We start from the raw sequence: 11,915 nt of genomic DNA, 5'->3' as shown, positions 1-11,915 counted from the left end.
AACGCATTCTCGGCATCACCTGGCAGGACAAAGTTCCTAACAACACAGTCCTGGAACGTGCTGGAATCCCTAGCATGTAAGCACTGCTGAAACAGAGACGCCTGCGTTGGCTCGGTCATGTCGTGAGAATGGATGATGGCCGGATCCCAAAGGATCTCCTCTATGGAAAACTCGTGCAAGGAAAGCGCCCTACAGGTAGACCACAGCTGCGATACAAGGACATCTGCAAGAGGGATCTGAAGGCCTAGGAGTGGACCTCAACAGGTGGGAAACCCTGGCTTCTGAGCGGCCTGCTTGGAGGCAGGCTGTGCAGCATGGCCTTTCCCAGTTTGAAGAGACACAATCGTGGAATTTTCTATGACCCTCGGATAAGTTGGGGGTTAAACTTAGGGGGGGTGTCTGACTATAGTTTTGTCAGATTTTACTGGAGGCCAGATCCTGAAAAATAACCCACCACTAATTGTTACCTAAGAACTGTAGTCTCTAATTTATTAAAAACACAGTAAAAGATCATAAGATACATTTTTATTCTTTTTAAATTCTGGTCTTTTGTAAGCACTATCAGAGTAAGTGCCCTGTAAACAACATACCAGTAAAACAGTGGTTCCCAACCTGGTATTCATGTACTCCCAGGGACACTCAACAGGACCTTTAGGGGTACTTGAAAAAGAATGGAATAATGGTAGAAAAAGGCAGGTCATGCTCCAGAATGCCTTGCAAGACAGGAATGCCTTGCAAGGACCAGCAAGGCAGGAAGGGAGGTAGCTAGTTGGCTGTGAAAGCCCCAGCAATAGCTAGTTTTTGGTCATCAATTCATGTATGAAACAGTGATTGAAAACCAGCACAGTAGAAAAGCTGAAACATAATATGGAAAGTGATCAATCACCCAGAATTTCTCAGCACACTTCTGGTGCAAAACAGTGCAAAGGCAGAGTCTTCTGTTCTTCAAACAGATAAAAAGAGAAAACACTGCGATAAATACATGAAGTCTGGGCTTTCATAGAGAGGAGATGAGGGCTTGTATTACTAATTACAAACATTTTGCTAATATGAAGGGTACAATTTATGGAAATGGGCTGCCAAGGGATATGCAAGTGAAAAAGGTTGGGAACCACTGCAGGAGAACCAGGAATCAAATCCACCTTTAAGGTATCTGGTGTGTTAAGCCAGACGCTCTACGCACAACATACAACCCATAACACATAACTGGGAGTGTGCAATTCAATTCACAGCAGAGAGATGTAGCTGCATATATTTGCAACCCTTTTTACTCATAAGTAGACCCACTGTCTGACTCGGAGATCAGTCAAAGTGAGAATTGGAGCTTGATTACTTGGCAAAAATTTCACGTACTATAGGTGAGTATCTACAATAATTTATATCCTTAGGACTTTAGTCTGAATCATTGCTGGAAGTATTCCAGACCCCTTCCCTGAGTGTTCAGCATTTATTTGTAAGTTTGCAAGCAAACAAGCCTCTAGTCCAGTGGTTCTCAAACTGGTGGGTCACGATCCACCAGTTCACATAAAGCTTCCCCTTTCCCCTTAACAGCACGCACAGAGCACCTACTGCAAACCTGAAGTGGTTTGTGCTCTCTGTTTGTCAACATTCTAACACTCTGCAGAGGGCTGCGTGGGGCTCCCTGCACTTCCTGCTCCTTGCTTCTGCCAACAGTAAGTAAAAGCACCCTCCCCAGGATCGCGTTGTTGCCCTCCCCCCTCGCAAAGACTAAGGGCACAAGCCTAACCAGGTCTACTCAGAAGTAAGTCCTATTTTGTTAAACGGGGCTTACTCTCAGGAACATGTGGTTAGGATTGCAGCCTTGCTTAGGGAGTAATGCTCTCGAAATGTTTGAGAACGACTGCTCTAATCCTTTTACGCGCTGAGCAAGAAAGCAAAGCATACAAACAGCATTGTATTGATCAGCAAGAAGCAAATCTGCTGCCACCTGACCAATGAGTGCAAAGGCATTGGGATGATGGACAAGTACGAGAACTTCACCTTTGAATGTTCTAAAATGGCAATTTCTTTACTACGTATTTCATACATTTAAATAACTTTGCACGCATTTTGTATTGAGGGTCTCCTCTCCTACTCTGGTCATCAAAAACATTTCCAGCTAGGCCCTGTCCTTAATTGCACAAAGCTTAATGGTTCACAGCTGCTTCCAATATTTTTTTTTTAATTGTAATCCAAACACAATTATTAAAAGAGTAAAATTGAGGGGGATTTGGATAAGCTTCATAAATGCTTCCGGAGACTTACAACTAAATTGACACAGACTGCACAATGTGTTTTGATTCAGCTTACCTGCCCAGGCATATGTGGGTCAGTCATGCAGTACAAGCTGATGAATTTTTACGCAGAAGTAAGTCCCACTGTGCTCAGCGGGGCTTCCTCCCAGGAGCACATGCAGGTACATGAACCAACACCCTTTGCTCTCTTCTAATTTAAGCACTGACTTGAATTGCTGAGTGTGTAGGAATTATTTATTTGGGGGAGGGAGCATATATTTATATCCCACCACCAGCCTTCCCTGGGTACTGTCTCTCCCTTCCCCCCTCTGTTGTACATGTACATGCTTGTACATGTCTTAAATGAATTAATGTACACAAGTTCAATAGGTATGCTCCTTAATGTCATAATTTTGGACCTTATTGAATTGGATCATGACTGGAAATATTGGTCCCATTCACTGTATTACAGAAATCCCATCTCCCAAGTGGAAAGTCTCATCACAGAAGCAAAAGTTTCATTCCAAACAGGAGAGGGCCATCATCACAGAAGCATCACATGTGCTTTAAATTAATTAAGAAACAAATAGAAAGACAAACTCGGTCATGAGTGGCTGTGATTAGCACCTGTCATTATCCTTTGTGCAGCAACAGTCTCTTCATGTTTACCAGTCTTATTGATGTCAGTGGGATTGGCTCCCAAGCTTCTGTGCAAGGAATAGCACTTTAAGTTAGAGTTTTCATTTAGGATGACATTTTTAGTGCACCTTTTTGAGGATGGTATGCTCTTTCTCATGTCACTTATTAATTTTGGCAGGAGTGATGCTAGGAGGTCAGCCAGGAGAGGCACTGGCCCACTCAGAGACCCCACTCAGCCACATTGACTCTAAAACCCTTAGTGGCAGTGGCAGCATCCAACACACTATTAAGAACTGGGTGGGGGTCCAGTGCAGGGCTTTGCTTCACAGTTATGGTTCAAGTTCAATCTCCCATCTACCTAAGAGGCTAACTCAGAGATGAAATATAAGGTTTAAAAAAATATTTATCTGTATCCTCCTGCTTCTTTAGTTTTCTCCTTCCATAATGATACCCAAGCTATTGGTGTAGGTACCACCCACATATGCATTATTAAGTGAAAGCAGAAGTCTTCAGATCCGCCACCTTCTTGCCTGTGGGTCAATGACTCATACGCAATACTCTGCAGGTAAGATGAGATTGAGTTGCAACCCCATGTTGATGGCATTTTGTAGAGTGAAGAAGAGGATCAGAAGTTCCCAGGCAGGGAGTGACATGCAGAAATACACAGGAGAGATTAGCCACACCAATCCATGTCAATATTTATGTCTCCCTGGAAAAGTTCTTCTCTTCCCCAACATGGGACTTTCATTTCCAAAGTGCGTGGGAAGGTTGAAGGTGGTGTTTTAAGAGCTTTAAAGGAATCCCCTCAGGTGGTTTTCTTGATTGAACTATAAACCTGAACAATTACATCGTGTTTAAATTTAAGGTAAGTCTCACCACTGCTCCCTTCCTCCTCTTCATGAGCCAGTCTGTCGCTCCATGCACTGATACTCTAGTCTGACATCAGCACATATTTTTGGTTTCCATTTAAATCAAATGTGATTTTTATTAGATTCAGATCACTTTTCAGTGGGTTCTCCCAGGTTGTTAACTGATAATTAGACAAAGGTAATAACAGCTTTAATAGAGTTCAGAGGTAATTGTTCCCACTTAAATGAGAACTCACTGAAATGAGTATTTTACTTGATTGATATGAAGGCTTGAGATTTTATGCCAGACTGAAATCTTAGGACCCCACATATCTTGGTTGCTCATAAGCTACAGACAGAGATGGGGGAAGTACTAAGGAGATTGCCCTTCTTGCATCCTGGCATAAACATCATGGCCAGAGGAAGATTAGACTGCCCCCCCATCACTGGCTAAATAGAACAGAGAAGGTGCAAAGAGTTTGTTCTCCCTCTTTGCTTGGGAAGAACTCTGGTCTAACATTCAGTTGTCCCCAGGACTGGAGAAGCAAGTGGAGACACTGGCCGGAGATCTAAGGGGCTCCTGGATTGTTTTCTATTATGACTGACAGCCCCCCCCCCCGCCAGATATTAGTTTGATTAAAAGGCAGGATAGAACTCCACAAATACATACGTTGTGAGCTGCTTTGATTCCTTGTGGGAGACGAAAGGCAGAATACAAATATTTTAATTACTGTAATTAACGCTGCAGTCCTGTGCAGAGTTACCTGTGTGTAAGTCCCACTGAACACAATGGGAGTTCCTAGTTCTGCATAGGATTATGCTGTCTGTTCACAAGTCTCCACTCCTTGGCTCTCTCACGTTTATCCTAATTCCTGTGCCCAGGTATCCCTGTATCTTCTACAAAGAATAGCGAAAGTGGACAGTGCCACCACCCAGTTTAAGCACTGGATAGTTCCCATTGAGCTGGAAGGCACATGCTGTCTCATCTTAGCTTTATGCTGACCTTTTTAGATATGAGTTAGGATATCTGAGATTGCCAGGTTCCATCTACAGGAGGGCAACATGCAGCCAGGCTGTCTTTTGGATGTTGGTGTACTGTGTTCATGACCCCTCCTTGTCTAGGGCTCAGTGCTGGTATGCAGAGGAAAGTGCTAAATATGGACACAGTTTGTACCTGCACCTCTGAATCATGAATGCCTAGATTCCCAGAACGATCTCGTCTGATCTTGGAAGCTAAGCAGGGTCAGCCTTGGTTAGTACTTGGATCAGAGACCGCCTGGGAATACCGGGTGCTGTAGGCTTATACCATAGTCTTTCGAGACTGAAGGTTGCCAACCAGATTCCCAGAATGCTGAGAAGTACCTTCCCTATGTTCAGTGTTCCCCTCTGCTGAAAAACAGTCACGTTGAATATAGGAAAAGCAGGATGCTTTGCCGTGGAAGACATTGGCAAAAGGGAGTGTGTAACCAGCATGTCTCCATCCACTCTTCAGTTAAGGACCCCACGACTCGCGTTTCCTGAATTCAGCAGTCATTTGCAGAGGAAAAAGGCTGAGCGTGAGGAGAATAGTTTCTTGCACTCTGAAGAATGAACAGACAAGTTTCCACATCCAGCTCGCCTCTTTAGGCAAGCAGGGTGTGTGGCCACAGAGAGCTTTGATGATGGAATGTGTGGCTAGCTGGCTCCATGTCTTCGGTTGACTCTAGCTACAATGGAAACATGGGATAAAGTTGTCCCACGGGGCATGAGGTGGTCTGGAGGTTAAGCTGTTGCCTTGCCCAAAGAAGCTAAGTGGGAATAACCCTTTGGAAGAAAGACTGATGCAGCTGATAAGCCGCTGTGAGAGGATGGAGCCAGGAGTTGCTGTCGCTGCTGCCCACCAGGCAGTGAGAGGCCAAGGGTGATGAGCGGAGAGGAGGAGGTAAGCTGCCAAGAATGAAACACTGAGCTGATTGGTGGCTGCTCCTGCTGGAATCTCCTGTTGGAAGCATTTTTGTCCACAAGTATCAGCAAAAAAAGATGATCATACAGGAAGGAAAACACCTGGAAGTGAAAAGGGGTTTCTCATGGAACATTAATTGTAAAAACTCTATTTGTAAAAATTGGGTTTGGTGACATCCTGTCTATGTGACCAGCCTTGAGTCTGTAAGACTCTCACTCATTCTGAGAGTCGGTGAAAAAGGTGGTATAGAAATTCTTTTTCTTCTTCTTCAAACCTGAAGGTCACAGGTTCAAATTCAGGTATTGCCAAGGTTGGGCTCGAAAAAGCCCTCTCTGTAACCCTGGAGAGCTTCTGCCAGTCAGTGTTGACAATACTGAACTAGATGTAATTATGGTTTGATTCTGCAGAGGTAGTTTTCTATGAGATACTTTGATAGAGGGAGAAAGACGTTGGGGCATCCTAATTCTCGTTTCAGTCCTACATAATGCAAGCCCACCATGAAGATGGAAGTCTGGGTGAGATGGAAGTCTGGGTGGCAACTAGCTCATTGAAACTGAATCCATCTTAAAATTAAAATGACCTAGGCAGACTGGCAGATGTGAGCGGAAGTTGTGAAGCAATATGATCCTCTCCTTTTAATAAAGAGTGCGTAGCTGTCTTTTGTGACCAGGGCTTTCTGATTTGGGGCTGAAGAGAAACTGTCAGTTTCATTTTTCAGGGAGTTGATTATAAAAACTGATTGCAGAAGTGCCTACAGCCTGGGAGAGAACAACAACAACAAATGAAAAAAGAAAAAATAATTAGCGTTGGGTGGTTTGGAAGAACATCAGGGATAGAGGCACATAACCAGTTGTCATGTAGTAGTTCCTGTGACTATCAGACAATCTAGGCTAGTGCCAAGCTTAAGGCAATAATGTTTTTAAAGACAAAACAACCCTGTGCTTATTTGGTGGTACAAAGTATTTGGGAATGAGGACAGGGTTGAGATGAGGAGCGCTGTGATGGGTGAACATTATCTGTAAGCTTTTCTCAGAGAATTCAAAAACTTTTGCCTTTTTCTGAGTTTGCTTTCAAGACACAATGTGCTGTGTGCTGTGCATGCACCTGAATATGTTGCCTCCTAAGAACATAAGAACAACCCCACTGGATCAGGCCACAGGCCCATCTAGTCCAGCTTCCTGTATCTCACAGTGGCCCACCAAATGCCCCAGGGAGCTCCTGATAACTGTGGCATTCAATCATCATTCCTCCCAGACCATACACCTGAGAAGGTTTTAGATTTGTATGGGAGTGAGCAAACGTCAGTGGTTCCAAATAAAGATACTTCTCAATAAAAGACTGCTTGGCTTGTCATTTTACTGTGAACAGTAAGAATTTCATTGAGAATAAGGGATTTACTATTCAGGGAACCTGATGCCCTACATAGGCCTCCAGAGTACCAGCATTTCCCATTCATGTCATTCTGTAGGTCAGCGATTTTCAACATTTTTTGCCTCACAGCATACTGACAAGGTGTTAAAAAGGTCAAGGCATACCATCAGTTTTTTGACCATTGACAAGGCATACCATGCTGCTGGTAGCAGGCTCACTTCTCCCAACTGCCCTACTAAAAAAATGACCCCCCCCCCCCACCCAAATTTCCACGGCATACCTGCAGACCACCTGTGGCACACCAATGTGCCATGGCACAGTGGTTGAAAATCGCTACTGTAGATCAACAAGAGTTTCATACAATGGTATAAACATATAACATGGTAGAGATGTTGACAGAGTTCTTACAAATTGGGTTTGGATTTGACCCTTGGCCACTCAGAAATCTCCCCCATCGAAAGGAAGGGGCAAACTTCATAGCATCCAAGAGTTATATCCAAGCCTGGCATTTGGAAAAGTCCATTCCTTCCCACCAGTTCATCCAAATGAATATTTTATTCACTCCTCCAACAGTGATAAACAGGCAGCAGTGAGTGTGCAGGTATCTTCTCCCCCCCCCCATTTTTCTGTGTGTGAAAAGGCTCCCCCCCCTCCTTGCTATTGCTCTCTGTAATGGAAGATCAGAAGATCATCAGGTGGATGCTGTGGTGTTGACAGTGATTCCATGTTTTGACAGCTGGTTGACAGCTCTGGGAAGGGAAGGGCTGGCTCCACAGCTGTAATCAATCAAGGCCAATGGGACTCTGATGGACACCTGAGCTTCATTTGCCCTTGATGGGACTTTGAATGGACATGGACTGAAGAGATGGCTCAGCTGAGCCTAATTTGGACTTAACAAGGGGCTAGCAAGGTAGCTCACAGCTGAGCTGCATTTTGGATTATGAGACATCCAAGGATAAAAGGCAGCTTCAGAAGGACCAAAGGCTACCCTGACCCACAGGGAGATGCTACCTGATCCAGAGGAGACCTGACCTGACTGGAGTTTGACCTTGGACTGTGACCTGGCATATCGTTTCTGGACTCTGCTTTGGCAATCTGCACTTATTGGACTGAGACTGGACTCTGACTTTTGCCTGCTGCACTTGTGAGTTTAACAAGGGAAGCTAATTAGCCTTAAGCGGGCACAAGGCCCAGTGGTGAGGAGCTGTGGCAAGACTCTCTTCCATTGTCAGGCTTCCTGACCATCACCTGGCACTTCAGAAGCACTGGCACAGGGGTTGCTGGGAGTTGGTTTTTCCACAGAAAGACCTGGAATGTGTACAAAGCTCTACTCTCAGCACAATCCTAACCTACTTTTCATCACCAATGCAGCCACAATGTAGTCTGAAAGTAAGTGAACAAATGTTCCTACCTTGAGGAGACCTCCTTAACTGCCCCCCCCCCCCAATGCAGAATGAAGTGTATGCCCCATTGGCATGGCTGCATTGGTGCTGAAAGATTGGGCTGTAAATCTCAGGTTGTGCACTGGAGTGCTCACGAATCACTGTTTTTAATTGCCGACAAGCACTGTAGGGCAATTAGGTTTTTCTCTAATAAGTTTGTTAAGAAAACAACCTTCACCTTCTTGTCTTTGAAATTAGTGGAAGATGGGATGCTGCAGAATCAACAAATGCAGCAGGCAGAGTAGGGCTTCCCTACTCTGTGTGTCATGTGGGAGACCCTCAGGCAGCAATCCTTGATAGGATAAAAAGGTTGTTGCAAGCATATCTCTATTTTCATCTCTAAAATGTTGGAGGTGTCCCAAAGTAGCTCTTTTGATCCCATCCTTTAGTACTTTCATAACACTTTCACTCACACATTATCTGAATAATCGTGACAACAGTCCTATGAATTAGGACTAATATTTGTAAGGCTCTCAAATAACACCTGGAGAGCTGAGACTAAGAAAATTGTTTATGCAAAGGCCTCTTTTGAGTTCATGGTTGATCCAAAATTAGAATCAGCCGAGGGCTTCCTACCCCATAACTTCTGCTCCTTAGCTCCTGTATCCACCTCAAGAAATGCCAGGATAGCTCATACTTTGCCAAGTAATGTCTAGAACTGGGAATCAGATTAGATTTCTCTTTCTTAAGCAGTTAGCATTTCCTGCTATGACTTAGATGAGATACTAAAAGCTTGATCATGTTTATAGATTAGTTTCTCAAGTTTAGTCTTTTGGCATAACTGATTTCATTCTAGATCATTTCAATGACTCTTTCGGTGCTAAAGTAAAAAACGAAAAGTGATGCAGTGTGATTGTTTCTAAGGTGACTGACAGCCCAATCCTAACCAACTTTCCAGTGCCGATGTAGTCTCAGTGCAGACCCAAGATAAGGGAATGAAGGGCTCCCTGAGACCTCTTCAGGGAATCCACAAGCATGCCATGAATCTCCACCATCTGCTTGCACTGTACCACTTTGCTCATGTGTGAAGTCTCCCCAAGACTCAGGGACGTGTGGTGGGTGGGGAGGCAGGTGAGGTAGAGCCTCCACACTGGAGTCCTTTGAAAATTGCCACAGCTGTGTGAGGCACTGAAGCTTGAGGCACAGCAGCAACACTTTTCAATGGACTCCTGTGGGGAGGCTCTGCCTCACCTACTCCCCACCCACCCACTGCATGTCCCTGCCAAGACTTCAGGCATGCCCCAGTGGGGCTCCCTGAGACTCCATTTTGGAGTGTGAAGGGCTCCAGACACTAAAATGTTTGAGAACTGCTGGTCTGAGACAACAAATTTGCTCGTAAACCGAGAAAAGCCATCCCTGCAAAGGACGCGGCACATAAAAGGAATCAAATGTACTCTAAAATGCATAAATATTTAAGCCATATTAAGTCAAAACCGATTCCCAGTGTGAGACTATTGAAACTGTTGTAAATTGAATACCAATGTTGCAAATTGAAATCCTTCCTTGGTTGATATTTTGGAGGGACATTTAAGCTGGAGTAACCCTATTGACTTGCTCAGATCTCTAACAGTGTAAGTGATAAATGGATCAACTCCTTAAGTTTACCATCAGTTAATTCCCATTTGTTTTCCTTTTGCCATTTCACCATTACCCACCTTTGTGTGAGTGTCTATTTGTCCAATGCAATCTTAGAAACAATCACCTAAATTGATCAAGTGTTCACCTCTGAAACATAAAACCTAGACTGGGTTTATCTATTGCTCAGCCCCCAGTGGCAGTATTAATTCCCTATAGTGCTTACATCTGTGACTGTTACCATCCAACCTTTTTTCCTTTTAAAAAAAATAACAAATGCACATCTCCAAGTGTTTCCATAAATAAATGCTATTGTATACTAATCCAGGAGTCCTAAGATATCAGAAAAGTCCTATTGGAACAAGTGTTGCTTTTGCCTCCTGTAGGCATATAGATAGATATAATACAAAAATGATAAATTTGATACCAGGTGTCACATTTTTTAGAGCTAGCTAAGGATTGATGGGATATAATAGGATGATCCATCATCAGCGGCGGGGTGGTACTGTATTGGTATTTCAGAAATCTGTTCCCAATCACATCCACTGCTGGGTGACTCAGTAACGACCCTATTTGTGATGCGTTACTGAAAATCAATATGCCACATTCAAGGTCAATGTACTGTTAGAAAACTCTTTAAGCCCTGATGGATGAATTGTGCTCATTCAGAATAAATGTGAGAAGAAATTGACAGCTGAGCATCCTGATCTCTGTGCCAAAACTTTCAGAGACAGCCTTCCCTCTTGATGGAGAAATAGGATTCCCTGGGGGATGACATCAGGCAGCTCCCTTTGTTGTTTTTCTTTTGCAGTATTCAGGTAATTGTTTAATGCATCTGTCTTCACACAATTAAAGAGACTTCAAAGGCTTGAGTCACATGTTAATGATCAACCAACCCTTCCTTGGACTTTACAGACTGAATAATATTAATCATTGCCAAATAATTTGAAAGCAACCTCTTGAAGTTTAGAAGAAAGCTGTAAATTTGAAATGCTTTGTAAGTAGCCTGGATGGTGTCTGTCTGGGTCTATCTATACCTACTTCTGACTACATCTATATTTATAGATTTTTTAGGTAAAAATAAATCATCATAATCTATTTGCATCTAAATATATTCTTTTGCATATGGAAAGTGTCTTCCACTCATGGAAAAGCTGTTTGCTCCTCATGCTACAACACTTATGAGGAAGATGAAAGGAAATCCAAAAGCTTTCTTCTATTCAGGACAGGGTTATGCCATGCTGGAGCCCTAACCTATGTCAAGCCTGATAGACTCCATTCCATTAAATTACCAAGAAGAAGAAAAAGATTTATTCTAACAAAAAGATAAAGAAGGTAGAAATATGGAAGCATTATATTTGCGAATGTTCATAGGAAAAAATGCAGCAAAAACTAATTCAATATAAATATTTTGCACAAAGTTTGTTCGCATTATAGTCCTTCAGAGAGGACCTTTTTAGGTATCCTTTTGCTGACGGTTGGCAACCTTCAGTCTCGAAAGACTATGGTATAAGCCTACAGCACCCAGTATTCCCAGGCAGTCACCCATCCAAGTACTAACCAGGCCTGACCCTGCTTAGCTTCGGAGATCAGACGAGATCGGGCATGTGCAGGGTAACAGTTGCTAAAGGACACAAATGAAAAGAAGTGGTCACAAATGAAAAGAGCCTTCTCTGTGGCAATGGTCAGATCATGGATCTACTTCCCATAGGATGTGAGAACAGGCCCTCCAGCCTTCCAGCTGAAGGTTTTTGGTTTCCATTGGCATATTCCTCTTAGTTTTGATATTATTTGGGGGGAGTGTTATTTGCTACTCTGATGCTTGCATCAGGGTTTTAAAAAAGTGCATTATGTGATTTTAATG

General features: G+C 43.4%; 1 pseudogene; it reads right to left on the bottom strand.

The window, feature by feature from the left end:
- Positions 1-11,563: 11,563 nt before the first annotated feature.
- On the bottom strand, positions 11,564-11,683 carry LOC136660845 (5S ribosomal RNA; annotated as a pseudogene).
- Between the last annotated feature and the right edge of the window lie 232 nt (positions 11,684-11,915).

The sequence above is a fragment of the Tiliqua scincoides genome, chromosome 9 (genome assembly GCF_035046505.1).
Source record: "Tiliqua scincoides isolate rTilSci1 chromosome 9, rTilSci1.hap2, whole genome shotgun sequence".
Classification (NCBI taxonomy): Eukaryota; Metazoa; Chordata; class Lepidosauria; order Squamata; family Scincidae; genus Tiliqua; species Tiliqua scincoides.
Note: the sequence above shows the minus strand (reverse complement) of the source record. Positions and strands in the feature narration are given on the sequence as shown.